Genomic DNA, 6,431 nt, shown 5'->3' with positions numbered 1-6,431 from the left:
CAATGTTAACTTGCAAAAATTCAGGATTTTACTACACTGAATATTTTTGTTTGTTTTAAGAGATAATTTTCTTGGCTGCACTTGAACTGAAATACTTCGTTTAGTATGCAACAGCCCTGGGTTTTGTTCTGATAGTTTTTCTTTAATTAGGTTTCTTTTAGTCTGTCCTCTACATGCATGTTTTGTGGGTCAGTTAGAGATATGGATAGGCAGATTTGGTGATTCCTTTCTCTAGTTCTCTTCTCTTCTGGAATTCCTACATGGTTTCCTGGCTCTACTTTTCTCATTCTCTAGCCAGAAATATGGCAAGGTTTTTCAGCACCATCCTCACTCTTGTGGATGCTGTGAAGATAGCAATAATCTCTAGTTCAAAAGTTATAGAAGAGAGAACTTACCAGACAGCCTTCATTTCAATTCTCCCAGTGTGTACTCCTCACCACATCTACCCTCCATTATTCACATACCTAAATGGACAAAGCAACAGCCTAGACTCTTTTCAGATTTTTCCACTAAGTCTTTTTTGTACATGGTTTTGCATGTCAGAAACTCATAAGACAATGTTATATTTTTAGTTTTTCAATAATTATATGTTTCATAAATTAAGATTAAAAAGCAAATATAAGTACTTTTGTATTTACTCTGTTCAGGGCCAACTACATAATTGGTAACACCAAGATAAAATGAAAATGTGGAGCTATTTTAAAAATACAGGAAAAAAGCTTTTCCTTTTACCATAATCTCTGTCTCCTAACTTGTTGTGGTGGTTTTTATTTACTATTTAATGTGAGCTCTCCCTATCTCAAGAATATTCACAGGGTGAGTGGAAACCTTCACAGACTGCAGACCATCTCCCACTCAACTCAGTGTGCAGGTCACATGCACCTGATCCTAAACCTTTTTACACCTGGAGCCAAGGCTGTGCTAAAGACAGAAAACAGTGATTTCTGGGTGGTGTGGATAGACAACTGAGAACACATCTTATAGCAGTGTTGGAAATGGGACCATGTGGGAGCTGAGGCTTCAAGCTCCCAGTTGCTTCACATGCTTCATTATCCTTCAGACATCACAGACAAAAGAAAAATTCAAAGTTAAAATTATTAGAAAATTCAAGAAGGTGACTACGGAGTATTTATTGACAAGCATCGGGCCTCCTTCTGAGCTATAAAACTTCATTGGTCTTATGTCCATGAATTTAGCCTCTATCCAGATATTTTCCATTTCTAATGTTCTTCATTCTTTCTTGAGGAACTATTTTCCCTTCATCCTGAAGAGCTTCCTTTAGAATTCATTATTGTGCAGGATGGCTGGCAACAGATTTTGTTGCTTGCTTGCAAAGATCTCTGCTTATTCTTCCATGCCTATGTGAACTCCCTACCAGAGTCCAACTACTTCACTCCACTCCTTGGGAGTTTCAGGTAGTTAATTTTTGCACTATGTCTAGGTCGTTAGTAATTTTCTACAGAGAAAGGTGTTCTAGAACATTTAGTCTGTCATTCCTGAAAGTGGCACTTGATAATTTTTTATTATTTGGTTCAATTTTCTGGGTGACTCAGTAAAAACAGTTATATGAATTAGATGGCTTTCCATCCTCAGAATCTGAAGACTTTGAAAAACAACAGAAATATTGCAATAATTGTTTTCTTTCCACAGAATAATGATTGTTTCCTTTCTCTCTTTCTTTCTTTGTTTTCTACTATAGAACACTTCCTTTAAGGAACTACTCTGCATATTCTCAGTCACCTTTTTGTCAAGACTGGACATATTTTTAGAAACTATGGAAACTATGTGGTCTAAGCCTGGTTAATTAAATTTCTCCAACTTCCCAACTATATCCTTTGATTAAGAGACTGTTAAATAACCCAAACTGAGGCAACTGTACAGAAAAAAAGTTTTTTTCTACCAGGATCAAGAGCTGAAAAAATCATATTTCTCTGAGACTAACATTTGGTGAGGGACTACCTAAGAATGTCAGCAAATAAATAAAGCTTTATATGAATTAAAAGACAAACTTCACTCACTGAATGACAAAGTCCGTGATTTGAACCTCTACTATAGCTGTGCCAAAGCCAACATCATGGCTGAAGCTTCCCAAATATACAAACCAAAAATTCACTTTGTTTTGGATAGAGACATTTAGATTTTATCACTTATAACAAAATGAACTCTGACTAATGATTTTTGTCACTAAGAATGAATATACAAAATTATATCTCAAGCTAAGAAATGAAATTGAGGCACTTTGAAGGTGTATCTTTTTTAAAGAATTATTTCTCCTACTACTTACCATAAAATAAAATTTAAAAATACAGTCCTAAAAAAGTTATTTCTTACATACATATTTTAATGGAGTGATACTATATAAGCTAATTATTTATCTAAAATATGGTAGACGTTTTATAGTAGATGTTTTTCTAGTGACAAATTTGATGAAGATTTTGGTATCCCCAACTTCTATAATCATAGATCAGGCATCCATTCTGTAAGAACCAGTAGTAATAGTTTAGGTGAAATATTTTGATTCTATAGATTCATAGGTATAATGATGTTGTGTTATATATTTATACAGTATTATTAAATTGTTAAATACTAATATGGATATAATATACTAATAAAGTACAAGCATGTCTTATTTGATACTCTAAAGTTATTCTTTGCAGAAAACTATATATATAGACCCTTAGAGAAATAGTAGATTCCCTTGTCTTAATAAACAATGTAAAACTATTTCTTACTGATAAGCAGAACATAAGATGAGTAGAATCTTTTTTAACTACTATTTAAAAATTTGTGTGTGATGTCAACTAAGGGTCTGATTTTAATTTTGATCTTACCTCTTATATTTTTTTATTGTCTAGTAAGCAATGTTTAATGATTTTCATTCTAGAATTAAAGGCTAAATTATACCTTTCCCATGGCATGCAATTTTTCTAGATGAACATTAGTTAATAATTCTTAAGTTCTATAATACATTGTTTAAAAAGCACAATACTTAGCATGCTGTGACATTGTGAATTAAGCACACAAATTGGCAGACTAACTGAAAAAGTACGTGTTGCCATAGGAATGTTGACTCATCCATGCAGCAAACAAAGTACTGCCTATTAAAATGTATATTCTTTTAATAAGTGAACCAAAAGTTTAACTTTCTTTTGGAGCTCAGCAGACTGTGCCTTACACCTAACTTTCCTGTTGTCTTGAATCAAAACAAAGAAAATGTAAGAATAGGAAAAAAATTCAATAAACTAGAAATAAAGGGAAATTTCTTCAACACAATATAGATCATTATGGAAAACCCACAGCTAACATCATATAAATGGTGAATGACTGAACACTTTACCCTAACATTAGGATCAAGACAAAGATACCTGCTCTCACCACTTCTATTCAACATTGTGCTGATGGTCCTAGCCAAGGAAATTATGCAAGAAAAAGAAATAAAGGCATTCAGTCTGGAAAAGTAAAAATAAAGTGATTTCTACTTGCAAATGATATAATCTTTTATATAGAAAATCCTAAAGCACACACACACAACTAGAAATGATAATGAAATCTGCAAAGCTGAAGAATACAGGATCACATAGATATCAATTGTATTTCCATATTTGAGCAAAGAATAATCTGGAAATAAAATTAACAGAATAGTTCCAATTACAGTAGCACCAAAAAGAATAAAATTCTTAGGAATAAATTTAACAAAAGAAATATAAAGCTATATGAAAACTATAAAACACTGTTGAAAGAATTGAAAGTGGACCAAAATCAATGGAAAGACTTCTCATTTTCAGGGGCAGGAAGAATTACTATTGTTAAGATGACAATACCTTCTAAATTGAGATACCACTTTACACCTCCGGAATGCCTATCACCATAAAAAGGAACAATAACAAGTGTTGATGACCATATGGAGAAACTGGAATCCTCATACATCGATGGTAAGAATGCATAATATTGTAGCAGTCTTGGAAAACATTTTAGAGGTTCTTGAAAAGGTTAACTATGAAGTTACCATATGATCTAGAAGCTCCACTCTTAGATTTGTACCCAGAAGAATTGAAAACATATGTTCACCAGAAAATTTATGCACAAATGTTTTTCATAATAGTCAAAATAGTGGGAATAAGTGTTCATAAACTGATGAATGTATACACAAAATACAAAATATCCATACAATGGAATATTATTCAGCCATAACATATAAATGAAGTACTCATACATGCTACAGCATGGATCAAACTTGAAAATATATGAAGTGAAAGAAGCCTTGCAAAAAAAGGTATATAATATATATACCTATATATAATAGGATTCCTTTTATCTGAAATATCCTGGATAGGGAATTCCATAAAGACAGAGAGTAAATTAGTGGTTTCTAGCAGCTCAAAGCAGGGGCCTAGGGAGAATGACTGCTAATGGGTACAGAATCTCTTTTGGGGATTCCAAAATTGTTCTAGAATTAGATAGTGGTGTTGGATGCACAACATTGTGAATGCCTTAAAAAACACTGAAATACATATTTTAAAAGGATGAATTTTATGGCATATGAATTATGCCTCAATAAAGTTATTATCAAAAAAAAAAACAGGAAAAAATAGTAGGATGAAAGAATCTCATCCTGATCTGGACATTACATAAGTATTGAGTAGAGTAATTTTTAAATGAGGATTCTTTCTCTAGATATCTGAAAGTAAATACACCTTCTTCATGGTTGAGGTAGAGACTGCTGACTGTTCACCAAACTCATTTCCTTCATTTTTAGACAAAGAATCAAATTATTACTTGTGACCAGCGGCATGAGTCCTGACCAGTCATGGAAAGAAAAGTACTGACATACACATCTTCCCATTCTGGCCAAATAAAACTCTCATGCTTTTTCCTATTAATTAGCTTAATACAGACAAGCAAGAAGGAAGTCAAGTGCTAAAGATGGCACAGATACAAGGGAAGAGACTGGTCAAGGAAACATTTATCAGAAGAGAGCTTCTGTTTTGGTATTTAAGTAAGAAAGAAACTTTTGTTATCTTCAGCCACTAAGATGTTGGTGTTTATCTGTTACTGTAGAGAGATTTGTTGTTGTTGTTGTTGTTGTTGAACTATAAAATCAGTCTTGCTAGGAAAATTCCAAATTAATAATCATTATGAGAAAACCAAAATAATCAGAAGCGTCCTAAGGAAACAATTATTTTACCTCAGGTAACAGTGTTCGTATTCCAGAAAAAAAAAAAGAAAAATGACTCTCTAAATAGTTATAAAAGTGTCACCTAGCATTCACTATATAAAGAAAAACCAACAGTTGAACATTTAGATGTTGAGTTTATAATTTAACTTCTTAGAAAAAAACTTTTCAATTTTCTTGCTTGCAGTAATGGTAATAATACAGACTTTTCTTTTACTTCAATTTCGTGAATAAAAGAAATTACCAAAACTCTAATGTGAAAATACTTGAAGCACATTTTGCAATACGTTTCTTCTTAAATCATTCTCTCAAAATTTAAAGATTTTATGTTTCGTTTCATAAGTTCAACCTATAAAAAACAGAAAAATTGCTACAGCTAATTCCTTCATATAATTTTCAAAATTACTTTTCAATATTTTAATTACTTAAAATTACTCTGGAATTATTCCTCAAAAATAAAGTGCCTTGGCGGAAGCTTCTGCAGCGGGCACTGGTCGTGGGGTGGGGAGAAATTCTGCGCTCCTCCAACCCGACCCTTTCAGCGCTCTGCTCCCGCTCCAGCCTACCTCACTCCTCGCCACCATGACCACCACCACCACCTTCAAGGGAGTCAATCCCAACAGCAGGAACGGCTCCCGGGTTTTGCAGCCTCCAGGCGGTGGATCCAATTTTTCATTAGGTTTTGATGAACCAAAGCCTGTGAAGAGGAACAAAAGGGCATCGAGCATCTTTGGGACACCTGAGGAAAATCCTCCTTCATGGGCCAAGTTGGCAGGTGCCAAGTCTAGTGGTGGCAGATAGGACTCTGAGTCATCTGGACCCCAGAGAAGGAACTCTTCTGAAGCATATGCTGGAGACTTCTTAGATCTGAAGGGAGAAGGCGACGTTCACGAAAACATGGACACAGACTTGCAGGCCAGCCTGGGGCAGAGTGAGGAGAAGCCTGTGCCTGCTTCCCCTGTGCCCAGCCCAGTGGCTCTGGCCCCAGTGCCGTCCCGAAGAAATTCCCCTGGCAGCAAGTCCAGCCTCGTCCTGGGTTAGCTCTGATTCTCTTGAACCCTGTCGTTTTGTTTATTTTTGTTTTCTCCATGCTTGTGAACTGCACAACTTGAGCCTGACTATACATCTTTTGGATTTGTTTCATTAAAAAAGAAGCACTTTAAAAAATAAATTAAAAAAATAATAAAGTGCCTTATTGTAATAGAAAATCATACTTCAAATTTGAGAGGAAAAATTTTACTCAGAAATTTCTGTAATG

General features: G+C 34.3%; 1 pseudogene; it reads left to right on the top strand.

Moving 5' to 3' along the window:
* Positions 1–5,657: 5,657 nt before the first annotated feature.
* Positions 5,658–6,229, top strand: LOC116567021 (annotated as a pseudogene).
* Positions 6,230–6,431: the final 202 nt, after the last annotated feature.

Source organism: Mustela erminea, chromosome 1 (assembly GCF_009829155.1).
Source record: "Mustela erminea isolate mMusErm1 chromosome 1, mMusErm1.Pri, whole genome shotgun sequence".
Classification (NCBI taxonomy): domain Eukaryota; kingdom Metazoa; phylum Chordata; class Mammalia; order Carnivora; family Mustelidae; genus Mustela; species Mustela erminea.
This window is presented reverse-complemented; position numbering and strand designations above follow the sequence as displayed.